The sequence below is a fragment of the Sus scrofa genome, chromosome 10 (assembly GCF_054392235.1).
Source record: "Sus scrofa isolate SSC_HxYL_T2T_F1_AM1 chromosome 10, Sscrofa_HxYL_maternal_Yorkshire_Landrace_v2.0, whole genome shotgun sequence".
In the NCBI taxonomy this organism is placed as follows: Eukaryota; Metazoa; Chordata; class Mammalia; order Artiodactyla; family Suidae; genus Sus; species Sus scrofa.
The window spans coordinates 25,331,346-25,352,177 of record NC_139392.1 but is presented as its reverse complement, the minus strand read 5'-3'; the positions used below and the strand labels follow the sequence as shown (position 1 = coordinate 25,352,177).

The window sequence follows — 20,832 nt, the reverse complement described above, 5'->3', positions numbered from 1 at the left end:
ACGATGGCGTTGGGATGCCTGTCAGACCGTCTGTGATGGCTCAGTTTCTTCTAGTTAAGCCTGTTTGGGGTTAACTCCATCTTTCGAGTTTCTCTCCTCCCCTGGCTTCTTCTCAAGAGGGCATCTGTGTGGAGGGAAGCTGGTGACCTTGCACAAGGGAAGGAGTGTGTGGGTGGGGGATGGGGAGACTCAAGCTGGCGAGATCCACATGCTGTCACCTGGTCTCCAGCTGAGACATCCTTTTGCTACTCCCTGGGGAGTAGCCCCCAGCTTCCCTAAGCCATCAGGGGTGATGTCTTGGTCTCCCCTGGTCTTTGGTAGTGTCATCATCCACCACTGCCAACCCTGCCCCCTCCCCGGGTCCCCTCGTTCGGAGGGACCAGCTGTTTGTGGCTCCACACGCTGACCCCATGTCCCTGCCCCTCCCTCAGGCTCTCAGCCTGCCCTTGCCTCCCCAGTAGGTGGGAGCTTCTGGGTCTTCCACACTCCATGCTGTGTTGACTACGTCTACCTGCAGGTATGCTTCTCTGCCAATGCCATGTCTACATCTTTACCATTAGCCCCAGTGTTCTCAGCTGTAGTCGTGTTTATCTGGGTTTCCTACGCATCCTCTGAGCTCTGACCTCTCTGCTCTGCCTCTGGAAGATGAAGAGCTTGTTCTTTTTCTTCTTTCTGGGTGATCAGGTTTTATATTCCTCCATATGGAGGTAGCATCTGAGCTCCTTTCCCTGGGGCCATAGGCTGATAGGGCTAGAGGGGAATATGATTTATAGAGGAAATAAAATTCATCTTTACTATTTTCAACATAGTATTCTTATTATACATAGACCCATTCATACATGCATACCTCTGTCCATTTTTTCTTAGAATTATACTGTACATATTTTTTCTGAAACTTTAAAAAATGCTAATATATTTTGGAGTACTGTTCATTTTTGAGTACTGAGATAGCCTAACCTTCCTTTTAATGGCTACCTCATTCTTTGTGATGGGTCTATAATATTCCATTCTGTGACTATTGCCATTTGTCTATTTCAGTTCATTTTATTTTATTTTTTTATTTTTTAAAGTTTTATTGAAGTATAGTGGATTTACAAGGTTGTAATAATTTCTGCTGTACAGCAAAGCGATTCATTTATACATGTACACACATCTATTCTCTTTCAGATTCTTTTCCCATATAGATGATCAAAGAATATTGGGTAGAGTTCCCTGCGCTATATAGCAGGTCCCCAATGACCATCCATTCCGTATACAATAGTATGCACATGCCAATTTTATTTTACTTTTAAAAATATCCGTGTATTCTGTGCAACAAAATTTTGGCAGTCTCTGCATTTCCTTTACAAGTTTGGTGTGTCCTATATTGCTTCAAAAAGTACTTTCTACTCTAAGACTGAACACATATTCCTTCTCTATTTTCTCTTACACTTTTAAAAGTTTATTTGGCTTTTATTTTTTACATGTGTTGGTATAGGCATTTTCCCATATATTTTGGAATTGAATATTTTAAAATAAAACTATTTTTCCCCCCATGGAGAAATTTTCTAGCTGGTATTGGTTACATGGGGCAAATTTAGGTTGAGGGATGTTCTCATCAACCTCAGTTTCAGGCTCAGCATGTCACTTTGGACTCATTTGTCTCAATTTGGACTCATCTGTCCCCTCTTTACCTTGTTGGGTTGCTGTCTATGCGAATGCTCAGGCTGGGTTCACAGATTGCCAATGTGAACGTCCTGATGAACAAGCAAAATTCAGCTTATTTAAAATCCTCATACATCTTCTCAGATCCACCTCTCAGAGTATTGACAACAAAAACAAAAATAAACAAATGGGACCTAATCAAACTTCAAAGTTTCTGCACAGCAAAGGAAACCCTAAACAACACAAAAAGACAACCCACAGAATGGGAGAAAATCTTTGCAAGTGAATCGACTGACAAGGGATTAATCTTCAAAATTTATAAACAACTTCTGCAGCTCCATACCACAAAAAAAAAAAAACCAAACAAGCCTATCAAAAAATGGGCAGAAGATCTAAACAGACAGTTCTCCAAAGAAGACATACAAATGGCTGAGAAACACATGAAAGGATGTTCAGCATCACTCATTATTAGAGAAATGCAAATCAAAACCACTCTGAGGTACCACCTTACACCAGCCAGAATGGCCATCATCCCAAAGTCTACAAACAATAAGTGCAGGAGAGGGTGTGGAGAAAAAGGAACCCTAGTACACTGTTGGTGGGATTGTACATTGGTGCAACCACTGTGGAAAGCAGTATGGAGATTCCTCAGAAAACTAAACATAGAACTCCCATTTGATCCAGCTATCCCACTCCTGGGCATCTATCTAGAGAAAACCATGACTCGCAAAGACACATGTACTCCAGTGTTCATTGCAGCACTCTTTTCAATAGCCAAGACATGGAAACAACCTAAATGTCCATCGACAGAGGAGTGGATCCAGAAGCTGTGGTACATATACACAATGGAATATTACTCAGCCATTAAAAAGAACGAAATACCAGCATTTTTAGCAACATGGATGGACCTAGAAACTATCATGCTCAGTGAAGTCAGCCATACAATGAGACACCAACATCAAATGCTTTCACTGACATGTGGAATCTGAAAAAAGGACAGGCTGAACTTCTTTGCAGAACAGATGCTGACTCACAGACATTGAAAAACTTTTGGTCTCCAGAGGAGACAGTTTGGGGGGTGGGGGGATGTGCTTGGGCTGTGGGATGGAAATCCTGTGAAATCAGGCTGTTATGATCACTATACAACTACAGATGTGATAAATTCATTTGAGTAATAAAAAAAAATGGAAGAAAAAAAAAAGACAATTACCATAGACATCTAACCATTGATTGATTGATTGATTGATTTGTCTTTTGTCTTTTTAAGGCCACACCCGTGGCACATGGAGGTTCCCAGGCTAGGGGTCCAGTTGGAGCTACAGCTCCCGGCCTATACCACAGCCACAGCAACACAGAATCCAAGCCGCATCTGTGACCTTTACCACAGCTCACGGCAATGCTAGATCCTTAACCCACTGAGCAAGGCCAGGGATCGAATCCGAAACCTCAAGGTTCCTAGTCAGATTCGTTTCCCCTACGCCACGACAGGAACTTCTCCTTTGGATCTTGATGCAGAGAAGATTCCTTTGAAACGTGCTGCTGGCTTGCCAACTTTTGCTTCTGATTAGCTGGGGTATTCTGGTGATGGCGAGACAGAGCGTTGCGAATCTGAGCCGAACACGGTCAGATCCGTTTTGGATAAAGCCAAGCTTTCAAGAGGAGTTGCCACATGGGAGGGCGTGTTGGTTTCGGGCGTGTTGCATTGACATGGGCTGGTATAAGCCTGGTGTGTAGAACAGGGCACGGGGCAGGTGTGCAGAAGCAGAACACCCACGCGCCTTAATTCTGAGACCTGAATTTAGAGACCTCTTTTCTGCCCATTCATTGATGTATCATGATCTGCTCTGAGTAAAACCAAATGGACCTGGAACGTGGGTGATTCCCAGCGGGGGACGGCTGGGGCAGGAGCAGTCCTGAGGTTTCTTTTGCTAAGCAAACAACTTACAGAACCACATGGCAAATCTGGAAACAAGACCAGAGGGTGGGAGGAGATTTTTAAGTTGTTTGACAGAATACCTGTTTGGAGGCGCTGCGGAAAAATTCCACGAAGTACTTCACAAACAGAAGATGTATGTGGATCATTGATGTGCTAATTGCAATTTGAAATCTTCCAAAGATCTCTAGCAGGTGATTTTTTTTTTTCTCCCTCTGCATTCATTATGTTGTTTGTACTTGAGAGGAATGAATCTGTACTTCAAGAATGTTTATAATTCAGATGCTTCAGAAGTTCCAGTTGTTTCTCATCCTTAATTAGGGGTGTTTTGTGGTTTATTTCCATCTTGGTTCAAGAAATCCTAAAAGGATTTCTATAGGAGGTGGTGTGTGTGTGTGTGTGTGTGTGTGTGTGTGTGTGTGTTTAAATTTTCCATGTTACTCTCTGATAAGAATCCCTCCCTGCTTTTTAATCTTTGAAAACATGTTTAAAATTTATAAAAATATTGGAAATTCTTTTTAGGAGGTTGGATTGTTTTTCCACTTTTGTGCTTCCTCCAGCTGTGGAATGTGCATGAATGCTTTTGCTGTGCAGCCTTGCTGTCCCTCCTTCCAGAACAAGCAGAACATATGCATTTTATTTCTTTCTTTTTCTTTTTTGCTTTTCAGGGCCGCACCTGCATCATATGGAGGTTCCCAGGCTAGGGGTCCAGTTGGAGCTGTAGCTACTGGCCTATACCACTGCCACAGCAAGGCCAGATCTGAACCACGTCTGCAACCTACACCACAGCTCTCGGCAACGCAGGCCCCTTAACCCACTGACCAAGGGCAGGGATCGAACCTGCATCCTCATGGATCCTAGTCAGATCTGTTTCCACTGAGCCATGGCAGGAACTCCAGAACATATGTATTTTCTTCTTTCTCTCTTTTTTATATTTTAATTTTATATTTGAATATATTATAATACTTTATGACCAACGGATTATCAATGAACAAAAGTATGGAGAAGGAAGATGATGGCAAATGTATAGCTTGGAGTTGGAAGGGTTATTAGGATACAAAAGCCATGTCATGAGGTGTCCACACTGGTTAGTGGTGAGTCATTTCCCTGTATTTTCTTATTTCATTGATTTCCTCTGGCCAATCGCATCTTATTTTTACCGAGACATAATTCGCCTACCATAAAATTCACCATTTTAAAGTGTACAACTCCGTGGTTTTGGGGGTATGCGCAGAGTTGGGCAACCAGTGCCATCATCTAATTCCAGAGCATTTTCATCACCCCAGAAAGGAACCCCCTACCCACCAGAAGTCCCTCCCCATTTTCCTGAACTTCACGCAACCTCTAATCTACTTTCTTTCTTTAGGGACCTTTCCTCCACATGGGATCTAACACCATGTGTCTTTCGATCTGGCACCTTTCACTCAGTGCAATGTATTCAGATCTTGTCCATGTTGTACCATCTACCAGCATTTCATTGCTTTTTATGGCCAAATAATAGGCCATATTCTCAATCCATTCATTACTTCATGGACATTTGATGTGTCTCCCCTATTTGGCTATTGTGAATAATGCTGCTATGCATGTGCATAGACAGATTTTTCGGTAAATATGGTTTTTTTTTTCTTTTGAGTATATACCTAAGGATAGAAATGAACCACACGGTGCCTCTCTATACATTGGAGAAGCTGCCAATCTGTTTTCCGGGATAGATGCCTCATCTGATATCTCCAGCAGCAACATATGAAGGTTTCAATTCCTCCATATCCTTGTCAGCACTTCCTACTGTCTGTCATTTTGATTATAGCCATCCCAGTGGGTGTGACGTGGCACCTTAGCGTGGTTTTGATTTCCTTCCCCCGTTTGTTAATCAGGTCGAACATCATTCCGTGTGCTAGCCCGTTCAATCTGAATGTCTGTGCTGGGAGCAGAGGTTTTAGGTCTTCCTGGGGATTGGACTTGGCTTCTCATTGCTTCCACTGACTCTCAGGAGAACATGCCCCGGGGAGCTGCGGAGCCAGGGAGAAGGAGGAGACAGATGAGCAGACCTAAGCCCCATCCAAAGTCTGCTACTGAAAGCAGCCAATGGCCCTCCTACCCCTCGTTCTTTTTTTTTTTTTTTTTTTTTTTTTTAGGGCCACACCCGCGGCATATGGAGGTTCCCAGGCTAGGGGTCAAATTGGAGCTGTACCTGCCGGCCTACACCACAGCCACGCAACACAGGATCTGAGCCGCGTCTGCGACCTACACCACAGCTCACAGCAACGGTGGATCCTTAACCCACTGAGCGAGGCCAGAGATCGAACCTGCCACCTCATGGTTCCTATTCAGATTCGTGAACCACTGAGCCACGATGGGAACTCCCCACCCCTTGTTCTTATGCGGCACCAAAACCTGGGAGTATACACAGCACTGGTGCAGCAGGGCCCGATGAAGATGTGTGTAAAACATGCACACTTGCTAAAAAGCAATTAAGGAACATCTCTTAACCTCTACCCAGAGGAAGAGCAGTGCCAACATCTTAGATGTCTTTTGCACGTCCTTCCATCACATCCCCCTTCAGTGATCTCTAAACAATCGCTGAACAGCCCAGCAGTCATAAAAAACAAACTCAAGGTTACCAAAGGGGGTAGCAGGGCCAGGGGGAGATAAATTAGGAGTTTGGGATTAACGGATACACACTATTGTATATAAAATAGATAAACAACAAAGACCTTCTTTATAGCCCAAGGAACTCTATGCAGTATCTTACAGCAACCTATAATGGAAAAGAGTCTGAAAAAGAGTATGTGGGGTGTGTGTGTGTGTGTGTAACTGAATTACCTGGCTGTACACTTGAAACTAACACAACATTGTAAATTAGCCGTACCTCCATAAAAAGTCTTTGTTTTTTATGTAGTACTTTATTCTTTTTTTGTGGGGTAAACAGACAATATACAGTAGTTAACATTGTGTCTTTTTTTTTTTCTTTCTTTTTTTTTTTGCTTTTCAGGGCTGCTCCTATGGCCCACGGAAGTTCCCAGGCTAGGGGTCGAATTGGAGGTGCCGCTGCCAGCTCACACCACAGCCACAGCAACAAGGGATCTAAGCTTCATCTGCGACCTACATACCATTCATGGCAATGTCACATCCTTAACCTGCTGAGTGAGGCCAGGGATGGAACCCTCATCTTCAGGGAATACTAGTCGGGCTCATTACCTCTGAGCCACAACGGGAACTCCAACATTTTGTCATCATGTAAGTTCAGTCATACTCCATGTATTCTAATTAGCTTACACTTTTTTTTTTTTTTTGTCTTTTTGCCTTTTCTAGTGCCGCTCGCTCGGCATATGGAGGTTCCCAGGCTAGGGGTCAAATCAGAGCTGTAGCTGCGGTCTACACCAGAGCCACAGCAATGTGGAATCTGAGCCGCGTCTGCGACCTACACCACAGCTCACGGCAACGCCAGATCCTTAACCTACTGAGCAAGGCCAGGGATCGAACCTGCAACCTCATGGTTCCTAGTCAGATTCATTAACCACTGTGCCACCACGGGAACTCCTACCTTACACTTTTAACATTGTGTTTCTGAGGTTGGTCTCTGTGGGTATGTGCCCTGCAGTTTCTTTGTGTTTGTTGTTGCCTTTCATTGTATAAATAATCTATGATTTATTTAGTATAGTTTATGAATGTTGGATTTTTTTCATTTTGGGCTATGACTCCGATGCTCCCATAAGTATTCTTGTACGTACAGATGGAGCAGAGCTTAAGGATGGCCTACAACTGAAATGGCAAGGTCCAGGTGCATACACATTTTTAACTTTTCCAAGCAACATCACATGTTTTCCAGAGTGGTTACACTAAATCCACCTCCATGGCAGTGTGTAGAAGCCTCCACTGCCGCCCTTTCCAGCCAACCCTGGATGATGTTAGGAATTTAAATGTATGCCACTCTGGTGGGTGTGTTACAGAATCTCGTTGTGGTTTATTTTTGCATTTCTCTCATTACTAATGAACAGAAGCATCTAATTAATATGTTTGTCTTGCCTCTCTTGTCAAGTATTGAAGTATTTTTGCTGCATTTTTATTGGATTTGTTGTCGAATTAATTTGCAGGTATTGCCACATATTTTGTATGCTAATCGTTTGTGATATGTGTTGTAAATATATTTTTCCCATGTGTGGTTTTGCTTTTAACTTTCTTGCATCTTATTAATGGACATGCCTTTTTTGTCTATTTTGACAAATGTTTATTAAGTGCTTTAATATGAAATAGGAGCTCTTCTAGCTTTACCTGCTCTAAATTAGTGAAAAAAAGTAGACCCATTCTTGGCCCTCAGAGAACCTATATTCTGGTAGAGGAAGGCAGGTAATAAAAAAATATAATAAGTAGATGATGTTGCATGTCAGCAATATGTTGAATCTATTGTATAAATAGAGAATCCTAAACTTCAGTGAAATGCTGAAATTCCTCTTTGCTCAGCTTGAGCAGACTTCAGGCTTCTATAAGCATGAAGAAGGGGGGTTTGCTCAGTGGCTTCTCATCCATCAGTCCCTCACCCCCCTTGCTTGGCTGCACTAGAGTCAGAGGAGAGATTGAAGGAAAGATACTGGACAGAGATGAGCTTCCTGGTCTATCGTGGGCATTATGATAGCAACAAGTTTGGCCAGAGTTTGAAGGTGATTCTTACTTCATGGTGACGATTTACAGATGTTTTCCAAGCTCATCGGTGTAGATCTATCCATCCACCCATCCATCCAACCAACCATCCATCCACCCACCCACCCATCCATCCAACCATCCATCTACCCATCCAACCACCCGCACATCCAGTCATCCATCCAACCATCGGAGAACTCTATATTGAATTGGCATATATGCTCTGTGCCATTTTTCTCCACAGTACTTATCTGATTATTTATTTGTTTACTGTATTTTAAAATTGTTCATGACCTATGTCCTTTACTAGAATGTAAACTCTTTGATGGCAGAGAATGAACCTGTTTATGCACCCCTGTGTCAACAGAGTCTAAAACAGTGTCTGAGGCATAGTAAATGCTCAATAATGGTCTAATGAATTAATAGAACTGAGGTTTTGAATCTAGGAAGTTCAAACCATGGTGGTAGCTTGAAACGTGTGCTTTTAAGATTCTGTCTTCACCTTTTCTCAGCATAAATAATTTCCAGGATTCTCCTCTATCTTGATAGACTATTTAACATCATTTAAGTTGCTTTGGTTCCTTTTGTTTAAACCCCTTTGATCCACTCCCCCCTAAATTATATATGAAAAACCGCATAGGAAGTTCCTGTGTGGCACAGTGGCTTAAGGATCTAGCTTTGCTGCCGCTGTGGCACAGGTCACAACTGCGGTGCAGGTCAGTCCTTGGCCCAGGAACTTCTGCACACTGCAAGTACAGCCAAAAACAACAACAAAAAACTCCTGCATATTTATTCATTCATTTTACAAATAGTTATTAAGCACATTCTCTGTGCCAGATGCTGTTCTGGGCACTGTGGATAGATTCCTTCTTACTAAAGAAGCCACATGGGGGTTTGAGAGACAGATCATTAAACAAGCTAAAAATAATGAGTATAATTTCAGGTAAGTGCTATGAGGAAAATAAATTGGGGAAAGGGGACAGTGACTGAACAGGGCATCAGCAGGTGGTACTGAATGGTGTCCACAGGAGGTGATGTTTCACCAAGACCAGGATGCCGTGAAGGAGCCAGTCCAGCGGAGAGCTGGGGAAAGGACATTTGAGGCAGAGGGACAAACTCCTGCAAATGCCCAGGGGAATAATGGAAGGTGCACGTGCCTGGGGGACTGGGTAGACCATAAGGCTACAGAAGTAGGGACTGAATCCTGTATTAAGGAAGTCGGTGGGCCTGATCTGATTTTGAAATCACCACTCCAAGCCAAATAGTAATATTCGCTCTTATCCTCAACATCTTCCCCCTGCCCTGGTTTACTTATTGTCCCTGCAGCTTTACCTTTTTTTTTTTTTTTGGCCATGCCAACTGCAGGCAGAAGTTCCTGGACCATGGATAGAACCTGTGCCATGGCCACCACTCAAGCCTCAGCAGGGACCATGCTGGATCCTTAACTTGCTGCACCGCCAGGGAGCTCTGCCCTGCAGCTTTGCTTGGTTTAAGCCCATCAGGTCAGTTTGTCATTTTAGAGCAAATGGAATGCAGCTAGGATAAAAAGCATTGTCCACTTGGCTTATATGCATCTGGATGTTCCACATTAAAAAAAAAAAAAAAAAACAACACTTCGTGGATGGTTTTCTCACCTGGATGTGGCACAGGGCAGTCTGGTGTATACTAATTACCTTTATCTATGCATTCCAGGGCCTCTGATCCACTATGAGATCCAAGCATGGTAGAGACAGGGAGGCATCTTGAAACTCTTCAATCCAGCTTCACCCTCTTGCAGGTGAGGAAACTGAGACATCTGGGTGTACGTTACGCGTCATTCCGTTAAACAGAGGCTGAGCAGCGGGATCGGGCCTGTTGTCTGGTTCCCAGGACCGTGTGCCGTGTTGTGCAGAACCTGCATCCTCTCTGTTCTCTTTGGGCCTCAGCAGTGGTTCTGAGTCCGGATGCTTCGCCCGATGACAGCCAATGAGCATGGGATTGCGATGATTAAGCTGCCTTATCCATTAGCTGGAAAGCAAAAGAAGAAAGGGCAACAGACAGGTGCCTTTGTTTATTCTACACCTGTCTACTGAGTGCTACCCGAGTCTGTACTTCGCTAGGCCCGAGGACACAGCAGAGGACGAGGATGTGAAACTCACCAGTGACTGGGAAGCAGAGTCCCGGTGAGTGAATCAAAGTGGCCCCGGGAGGTAATTCTTGTTCCATATAGGTTATTGAATTGTCAACACACCTTTTACCCATAAGATTTCCACCTATTGCAGGCTGTTAGGTATGTGATACAGGATTTCCTGCACAACACAACTCTCTCTCTCTTCACCACCTAGCATATAGCCTCATTTGTCTGCTGAAACAGGAAGGTGTTTGTCCATGGGTCCCTGAGACCTGGAAACAGAAGGTACTGTAGGTCTCTTGTCAGGGTCACGTGGATTCCTCCGCCCCCGGCCCCACAATAAGCATCCACAGTCAGGAGAGTCTCGCAGCAGGACCAGTGGCCGGCAGGTGGAGGATGTAACAGGTGATGCCCACCAATCAGAGACAGCGGGTTGGAGGCAAAGCCTCTGGCAGCAAGGGCCAATCAGATGAGAGTCTGGCAGGCAGGGGTAGAATTTTTCAGAGTGGGGAGTCCTGTCCCCTGGCGTGTTTAGGGCATGAAAGTGTCAAGAGAGTAGGAAGGGACCCATGGCAGAGTCTCAAGAAAGAGCAAGATGGCGAGGGCTTCCTGGAGATGCGTCCCAGGGCAATGCTTGGACGAGAGAGCACAGAAGCAGCCAGAAAGCCCAGCAAAAGCACAGCCATTTGAAGCAGCATTCAAAGCCCAGAGGGGAACCTGGTAAACCTCATTTTATGCTGAGCCATCAAACTTTGATCCCTGTGTTTTTCTCGCCTAAGGATCAGCCCACAGATGATGTCTAAGGGGTTTCAGGTGTGAGAAATAAGGAAGCGGGAGCATATGGAGGCAAAGAGCGTGCCACGGGGGTGGCTTTGATGGACATTATCTTAAGGAAGTGGTTTTCCTGCTCCTGTGCACCAGAGTCACCCAGAAGGAGTATTGAAACATGGACTGCTGGCCCCCACGCCTGGAGTTTCTGATGGGCTAGGTCTAGGCTGGAGTCTAGATTTGATATAACGGGTTCCCAAGTAATGCTGATGAAGCAGGTCTGGGACTATGAATACTCCTGACCTGTAGCATCGACCTGCTTAAAGTCAGGTGATGAAGATGGTTAGGACCCCAAAGTGGTACCCAGCTTCTGATGGTTTCTTCTAGGAAGAAGCAGGAAGCTCAGGGAATCTGTCTCCTTTGAATGGCTTAGAGGGCAGAGGGAAAATTTAAACTCTTGGGCCGTATCTTTCAAACCCTTACATTTCTCCCACTGACTCGGTGTCAAATGGATATGCATCGATTTGCTTAAAAAATAGGTATTCCTTTCAAATCAAAGCAAGGTTAAGTACTTGCTGCCTGTTACTTCATGGTTCCTCTGTGGCTCAGGGCTACCTCCACTTTGCTCGTCGCTGTGTCCCATGCACACGCCAGGGAGGCCTGGGGTATTTGCTGAGTGAGCAGATAAATTTAACATGCATATAATTTTAATTTATATTTTATTCACTTTTTTTCTTCTTATGGCCACACCTGCGGAATAGGGAAGTTCCTAGGCCAGGAGTGGAATCAGAGCTGCAGCTGCTTGCCTACACCACAGCCACGTGGCATCCGAGGCGCATCTGTAGACCTTCGTGGCAGCTTGCAGCAAGGTTGCAATTTTAACCCGCTGAGCGAGGCCAGGGATGGAACCTGTATCCTCATGGATGCTAGTCAGGTTCTTAACCTGCTGAGCCGCAATGGGAACTCCCAGTATTCAATGCACTTGTCTTCTATGGCAGCCTTAAAATAAAATGGAAAATAATTGGCAGGAAAGGAAAAAGCGGGGCACCTCAGGAAGACGCAGGAGGTGAATGTGGAGACTCCTCCGTTTAGTGAGGTGGAGGGGAGGAAACCAGCTTTGGCTTCCCTCCACCCTAACCCTCACCTGGAGAGACAGGTGTTGGGGGAGGGGGCTGGTGATATTTACCCAGGCTCCCACTGCCTCAGGCTTTGTCTATGCCTCTGCCCTGGGAGTGATGGGGCCTTGTCTCTGCCTGCTCTCTCTGGCCCCAGGCCACCACCCACAGCCGGCTGGCTCTGCTGTCCCTCACTGCTCCTTCCAGGCTTTGTCTGGCAGGCAGGAGCCACAGAGCTGTCCCCAGCACTCCTGCAGGCTGATGGCCATTCACTGCCCACAGCTCCCACAGCTCTAATACAGAAATAAAACCTCCGTGTTGTCTAAAAGAAGCTGTAAGAATACACTGGCGTCTGGAAGTTTCAATGAGCTGCTCTAGACAGGAGGGAATTTAGAAATGCAGAGTTTCATTTTTATCATCCAGGGCGCCCTTCTCTTTTACCCTGACCCTGTGTCTCTTGCCTTTAAGTTCCTCATTTTGTCAAACCCTTTAGCACCTAGAACGAACGTTTTCACCTTCCTACCTTTTTTAACCATTTTTTTTTGGCCGAGCCTTCAGTGTGCGGAAGTTCCTGGACCAGGGATCGAACCCATGTCACGGCAGTGACCCAAGCCTCTGGGGTGACAACATGGGGTCCTTAACCTGCAGAGCCACATGGGAACGCCGTAACCATTTGTTTTTATTGAAGTATAGTTAATTTACAATGTTGTGTTACTTACAGGTGTACAGCTATTCAGTTATACATGTGTATCTATATCTACCTATTCTTTTTCAGATTCTTTTCCAAGTTATTACAAGATACTGCATATAGTTCCCTGTGCTATACAGTAGGTCCTTGTTCCCCAGCTTGTCTAAAACCACGGAATCTCCCACTGAAACAACCCCCCGTAAAAACCCAACGTATGCCCCAGACATGGGGGTGTCGTGGGGACCGGAAGTGGGCAGCCCAGTGCTGCAGGACCCCAGCAATGTCACTCTTGGTGGCAATTCAGCCCCGCACAGTACATGACATTAAATTAGCTGAGACAGCGTCAACAGCTATTTCCCCAACAATTACATCCCGGGTGCCTGCAAATGACTGCTTCGCCAAGTGCTCATTTCAAACAGCGTTAGGGAAAGGAAATAAAATGAAATCAAACGCTTAGAACAGGGGGACAGTATTTGTGCTTTATCTTCTGAAATACTCTTCTCTTTCTTCCCCGGGGATTTTAATCTGACCACAGGCAGAAAGGTGATCATTAGAGTAAGAGGTATCTTCTTGTTTCAATGCTCCATTACACGGCAATAATTGGTACCCATGTGCTCACTCTCCTTGGAAATACGGGAGATTGAATTGGGTCCCAGGCAGCCTCCCGGAAGAAGCGGGGCTAAGCAGGGAGGAGCAAGGCTTCAGGGGCTAAAGACAGACCACTGGCCACCATGAGAGCTGAGGCCAATCTCGGGGTCTTCTTGGTCTCATTTTCTAGGTATTAAAAGGGGGACAGTCACCCGCATTCTGCTTCCTCTGCAGGGGGCAGTGGGGACTCAGTCTCCCAGGGTGGGGGCTCAAGTCACATAATGTCCAGGAAAGTGTTTCATCAAGTTCCACGTGAGCGTGGGCTTCTATGATGTAAGCATTTAAGAAATATTTGTGGGTGAGGAGCACTGTCTTTTTAAAGGTGCCCGTGCCTCCGTCTCTTCAGAGTTTTCAGGGTACAGGTCTTTCACCTCCTTGGTTAAATTTGCTCCTAGATACTTTAATCTTTTTGACACAATTGCAAATTGATGGCTTTCAGGCAGTTCATGATTAGTGTGTAAAAATGCAACAGATTTCTGCATACTGATTTTGTATGCTGCAATTTTACTGAATTTATCTGTTCTAGTAATTTTGGGGGAGGGGAGTCTTTAGAGTTTTCTACATATCATGTCATCTGCAAAGAGAGATAGTTTTCTTTTTCCTTTCTGATTTGGATGCTTTTTTTTCTTGCCAAATTGCTCTGGCTAGGACTTCCCATACAGTGAGGAATAAAAGAGGCAAGAGTGGGCAGCCTTGATGTGCTCCTGATCTTAGAGGGAAAGCTTTCAGCATCTTACCGTTGAGTATAATGTTAGCTGTGAGCTTGTTGTATTTGGCCTTAATTATGTTGGAGTATGTTCCCTCTATACCCAGGTTATTCAAAATTTGCATCATGAAAGCACGTTGAACTCTGTCAAATGCTTTTTCTGCATTTCTTGAGATGATGGTATAATTTTTATTTTTCATTTTGTTAATGTTGTGTATCACATTGATTGATTTGTAGATGTTTGATTGTCTTTGCTTCCCTGGAATAAATTCCACTTGATCACAGTGTATCATCTTTTAAAGGTACTGTTGAGTTCAGTTTGCTAATATTTGGTTGAGCATTTTTGCATCTGTAGTCATAGGGATATTAGCCTGTCATTTTTTTTTTCTTAGTTTTGGTATCAAGATACTGCTAGTTTCATATAGTGCATTTGGAAGTGTTCCCTTTTCTATTTTTTTTGGAAGAGTTTGAGAAGAATTGGTATTAATTTTTTAAAACAGTTGGTAGACATTGCCACTGAAACACTTTGGTTCTGGACTTTTCTTTGTTGGGAGGTTTTAGATTTGCTGATTTGATTTCCTACTACTAATGAATCTATTCAGAATTTCAGTTTCTCATGATTCCATGTTGGTAGGTTGTACGTGTCTAGGAAGTAATTATTTTAGGTTGTTCAATTTGTTGTTCATACGAGTCTCGTATGATAATTTGTATTTGTGTAGTAACCATTATAATGTCTCTTCAGTTTATAATTTTATTTATTTGAGTCCTTTTTCCTTGATTACCCTAGCTAAAGGTTTGTGTATTTTTTAATGTTTTCAAAAAACCAGCTTAGTTTCACTGATATTTTCTATTGTCTTATAAATCTCTACTCTATTTATTTCCACTCTGATCTTTGTTATTGTCTCCCTTCTGCAACTTGGGGTTTAGTTTGTTCTTCCTTTTCTAGTTCCTAGAGGTACAAAGTTAGGTTTGTTTGTTTGAGACTTTTTTTTTTAACGTAGCTATTTATTGACATAAATTCACTTAGAACTGCTTTTTCTGCATCCCATAAGTTTTGATATGTTCATTTTCATTTTTTATTTGTCAAGTGTTTTAGATTTCTTTTTCGACCCATTGCTTCTTCAGGATCATGTTTAATCTTTACATATTTGTGAATTTTTCAGTTGTCTTTTAAAGAATAATTTCTATTTTTGTATAATTGTGGTTGGAAAAGATACCTGATATGATGGAAAATGACATTCCATGCAAATGGAAATCAAAAAGAAAATAGCAGTACTTATATCAAACAAAATAGACTTTAAGCCAAAGCTTGTAGGAGTTCCCATCATGGCACAGTGGAAATGAATCGACTAGGAACCAGGAGGTTGCGGGTTTGATCCCTGGCCTCACTCAGTGAGTTAAGGATCGGGCATTGCCATGAGCTGTGGTGTAGCTCACAGATGTGGTTTGGATCCTGCATTGCTGTGGCTGTGGCGTGACCAGTAGCTGTAGCTCCGATTGGACCCCACTAGCCTGGCAATCTCCATATGCCATGGGTGCAGCCCTAAAAACAAAAATACATACATACATACAAATATTAAGAATAATTTAAAAAGCCAAAGCCTGTAGCAAGAGACAAAGAAGAGATTGATGATAAAACAATCAATCTAACAAGAGGATATTCCATTTATAAATATTTGTGCATCCAACTTGGAAGTACCTAAATACATAAAGTAAATATTAACAAATCTGAAGGGAGAAATAGACAGCAATACAATAATAGAAGGGGACTTCAATATCCCACTTTAAACAATGGTTAGATCATGTATACAGGAAATCAATAAGGAAACACTGAACTTAGACTACACGTTAGACTAGATGGACTCAACAGACATTTATAGAACATGCCATCCACTAGCACCAGAATGCACATTCTTCTCAAGCACACACGGAACATTCTCCATGACAGATCACATGTTAGGTCACAAAACAAGAATAAACGAATTCATGAATTTGTATTTTTTTTAGCATTTAAAAAATTGGGGAACCAAGGCTCTACGACATTGAGAAAAAGGTCAGTTGAGTGTTTCCCAATTGTAGGTGGTGGAGCTGGTGCTTGAACCTGATCTTTGTGCTTTCAGAGCCAGGCTCTTTATACCATCCTACCCTGGAGGATATGAAAGTGCTTGTGATGTTTAAACATATGACTGCCCAGTTCATAGCGCAGTTTAGGCACTGGGGTCTGGGCACTCTTCAGTGATTGCTGTATCTAACTCTATGTGTGACTATGTCTCAGCTGCACTTCCCACTTCATGAGAGCTTTATAGTATACAAATGTGAACAAAATAGGGCAAAAATAAGAGGCTATATACATGAGTTTGAGAAATTGCTGACATATTTTTAATTTAGGAAACAGGACTAAGACTTGAAAATTATTCCATTGCTTAAAAATTTAATACACTTAGGATGCTTGATTCAAGTTCTTCCAGCTAAGCATCCACATCAAGAGAAATGCTTGTGTCATAATAAATCAACCTTTGATTAAGAATAAGTATGCAAAATTTGAAGTTTAATTTTCAATGTGAATACACGCTACTAATCAAAATAAATGTATACAATTAAAAATCACAAGCATATAACCGAATCATTGTGCTGTACATCTGATGCTAAGGCAGTATTGTCAATCAACTATACTTCAATCAAACAAAAATCACAAGTCGTGTAGTCTTGATTTTCTGATGTTTTGTTGTGGAAAATTATTTTCCCTATTTTTCTACATATATTATGCATTGCCTTAGATTATATGGATTAAAATATTTTTAGGTTCTTCACTTTCCCTGCCAAAATTGGTTTGCAAAATCTTTATTGGTAGTATTTCATGAGTGCTTCCTAAGTGTGTATATGCATAGTGTGTACATGGGTTGTGTAAGTCGCTTTTCTGAGTCCTCCTCACCCCATGAGGTACTTGGTGTGAATATCCCCATTTTACAGATGCAACAACTCATCAGCCTGGTCAAGAGGGGATGGAACCCAGTACTCTGAAACTCTCAAGTCTTGGCACTCAACCATACTGCTCATTTATAACATCACTGTGAAAAAGTTAATGCTAAAAAACATTCACACAACAAAAAAGTAAAAGAAAAGATAAAGATGCAAGTGGGGAATTGACTAACATTCACGTGTGCTTCTCAGCCTCTCCTAGATGGGTGCTGGCGCATCCCCCTTTTAATTCTTTGGTGTTCTTGAGGATTTCTTAACTCCCCCGTCCCCTCCGTCCCCGCCCTGGGACTGTCACCTCCTCCCAAATAGAATAGTGCTGAGGATGCAGCTCTGCTTTGGGCACTGCCAAAGTGGAGGTTTCTATGACGTGGGTCCTCTCTTCTTTGGAAGGGACCACAGCTTCCCCTGAAATAATGCCTGTGGGGCCACTGGCAGGTGAACATGGATCTTTTGTCCCTTTGGTAGTGCTCTTTGTGGAAGAGAAGCAAGGATGCCGCTGATAATTGGTGTAAGAGGAGGCACAGAGGCTCGGTTCCTGGACAAGAATGTGGGGTGCAGAGAGGGGCAGGCATGTTTGGGGCAGAGCCAAAGTAGAGGGGAGGAAGCAGGCTCTTCCATTTCTGTAGAAGCAGAATCCGCCACGGGCTGATAGTCTTTGGCAGCAGGAAATTGGACATTATTTCTGGAGAGCACTTCCTGTCCCGAAAGGAAGGGCTTATCCTCTTTGCACATTTCCCCACGTGCACGAGGGGCTTCCTAAGGAGGAAATAGTGTCCTGTGTGGCTCCAGGTCCTCCTTAGCTGGGGGCTGTGATGGCGGCGGCTGCCCAGGAAGCCCTCTGTGGAACTCACGTGCGGGAGAGAGGTGGCTGCAGGTTCTCAATCCTCCCCCCAAGTGTTACCCACCCCATCTATTATAAGCTAATTGATTGCCTTTGGGAGGGGGCGTTACTTGCTGAAATTCTCTAAGTTTTAGACACATAGCATTTAGAAGGTCCCAGTGTGGGCTGGGGTCCTGTACCAGTAGGCTCTGGCCAGTCCCAGCCAGTCCATCCAGCCCCAGGTTACCCCTCCACCAGAGAAAGCCTTGAAGAATATTATATGGGCAGAGGGATTGTCAGAGCCTGAGACCCTACATCACTGGGGCTGGGGGAACATCCGGGCAGGTACTGCGCATGCGTGTTCTTTGGGGACCAGCTCTTCCTTTTTCTGCCTCCTGGATGCTGTGCTCTTGTCCCTTCTGATCAGACACCCCCTTCCCCATCTGCCATGCAGCAAAGCCCCGCTCCTCATCATTTCTAAGTAAGCCTTGCTCCATGGGGTTGTAACCTGGGAGAGAGGTTTCATGGACCACTCATTTTTCTTGGATGCTAACTTTTAGAGCCAAATTGTGTCTCCCAAGAATCATCACTACCATGCACGTCACCACCCTCAAGTTGAAAATTCTGAGGCAAGGGCTTGGTCCAAAGCAAGAAGAGGAGCACGAAGTCAGGGTGGCAGCCGGCAGCATCTCACTTCGGGTATTAAAATCAACTCTTTGAAGTCATATTGAAAGGGTCATAGAATTATTTTTATATTACCACGAAAGGAAATACGGAAGCTCACATAGTCTTCGTAACTCATTTTATTCACCTCATTCTTTTTTTTTTTTTTTTTTTTGTTCTAAACAAGCATTTTCCGGCATCTTCCAGGCAGACAGATGGTCTCCACTCTGTGTAGGGGCTTTGCCTCCTCGGCGTTGCTATGCTACAAAACGCATCCTATCTGTGTTCTCTCTCTGTTGTATCCCGTTTCCGTTCAACAACTCAAAATAACTAGGCGAGTGCTTCAACATGCTACTTCCTCCTTTCTACAGAGTTGAATATCCATCAAGTATCTTCCTGGGCTTCCTATCTCTTCCTGTTACAGCCTTGAAAAAATGTGTTTGCCCCAAATTGATTTTCCTCATCACTTCCTATTCACATCAACCCACTCATTGCTAAGGCAGGCAAAACACAAGGCAGTAAGTCATGCAGCTGCTGGCCCATAGGGGGGGAAAAAATGGGTCGGCCAATTGTGTGATGTTGGAAACCAAGATTTTTTTTTTTTTTTTTTATTGCGGTCAGGTGCGGGGTTCCTGTTTGCCTTTTTTTTTTTTTTTTATCGTGGCGTTGTTTCCCAACAGATACTAGAAAGTGCAAAAATAAAACATGAAAATCCACCAAACATCAAAGCAGCTCTTTTCTCGCTTCTGGGCTTAAGAAAGTGGAGAATAAACTGGACAATTCTTACAAAAGAAGAGGCAAGCCGAGGACACGATGTCTTCTGTGTTTTGAAGATGAGGAGCTGGGAATTTAAAGAGAAAATTCCCTCAAAAAAACACAAAAAAACAACCCCCCCCCAAAAAAAAAACCCAAAACAACCCAGAAATAAGAAATCTTTTTAAAGACCATCAGTCACATTGGAGTTTCCTTCAGCTCTTGTTGAAGCTTGAGGTAATTAGACTCACTTATGGATTCTCTCAAAACTCATTTCATGGCCCCTTAGCTCCCACCATTTTTCTTGTCCCTAGCAGTCACAAATCTCAAGTAATTAGACTAAAGTTGCCTCAACTAAGAAATCAGTGGATGTGGGGTGGGGGACGGGGCGACCTCGAGGTTGGGAAAGACATGGTCTTCGTTTCCCGGCTCTTTGGTGATTGCAATTTCCAATTTCTGAAGGAGAGGCTAGTGTCACTGCACGTATTTGAAAATTCAAGGAACGCATGTGATTCCCATTAGGGTTATTTTTCTTAATTTGAAAAATGAAGATGCTACCACATCTCCTGCTTTGAAACGAGGCGTAAATCACACAGAATTTTGATGCAGGACAATTGCTGTAAATTGAAGCGAAAGTGTCAGTCATCTTAAATGTGGGCGAAATTGTGCACAACGTTCTCCTTAAAGGTGGGCTCGGTGCTCTCCGCTGGGACCCTTCTGGTGTCTTAGGTAGGTGCCCTCCGTGGAGTCATGGATTTCCTCCCCCACGGGCGGAGATGGATGCGCTTTGCTTCCATGCGCATTGATTTCCATGGCTGACTCTGCAGCCTTTGTGTTGGCCTCTTGCCTGAAGAGGGTTCTAGCCACACATATCAGAACAGATAATCACTGTGTCTAGGGCCCCCACCACACTCGTTATCTTGATACTTGGAACACTGTGAATTCTTGTCGGGATCCTGACCTCAGAGAAGCTGCGTCATGGTGATGATGCAGCACTTCTGCTTTGAGGTTACTGGGGTCTCTGGTTGCTCACGGGACTTTATCGGTGTTGCCACCATACCACACGTCCCTGGATCAGCCTGGCTCCGTTACGCGTGAGAGAGGACAAAGTGAAGGGGGAATGTAGGTGATGGCGGTGCTGGGTTGGCCCCTCTGGAGAGCAGTGGGCGGGAGCTCTGTGCCTTCAGCGTAGATGGAGCAGGGAAGGCTGTGTTTCCGGGTCTGAAGGCGCCTGCTAGACAGACAGACGCTGGTGTTCTTGGTCTGGTCATAAAGAAAGAAAAAGTAGACGGAAGATTGGTAATGTGGATATGGCAAGTTCATATGCATGTATATATGTATACATATGTAGGCACATATATGTAAAT

The 20,832-nt window shown here is 43.9% G+C and overlaps 1 long non-coding RNA gene across 3 annotated transcripts in view; it reads left to right on the top strand.

Moving 5' to 3' along the window:
- Positions 1 to 20,832, top strand: part of LOC110255655 (uncharacterized) — a 103,006-nt gene that overhangs the window by 31,554 nt on the left and 50,620 nt on the right. The window contains exons 3-5 of one of the 3 annotated variants that reach the window (XR_014818262.1): positions 9,581 to 9,717; positions 9,908 to 9,992; positions 10,085 to 10,377. This is a non-coding gene — a long non-coding RNA (uncharacterized LOC110255655). Of the gene's footprint in view, positions 1 to 9,580; positions 9,718 to 9,907; positions 9,993 to 10,084; positions 17,076 to 20,832 lie in introns of those variants that run through there. The other 2 variants (XR_014818263.1, XR_014818264.1) reach the window with 2 other exon arrangements.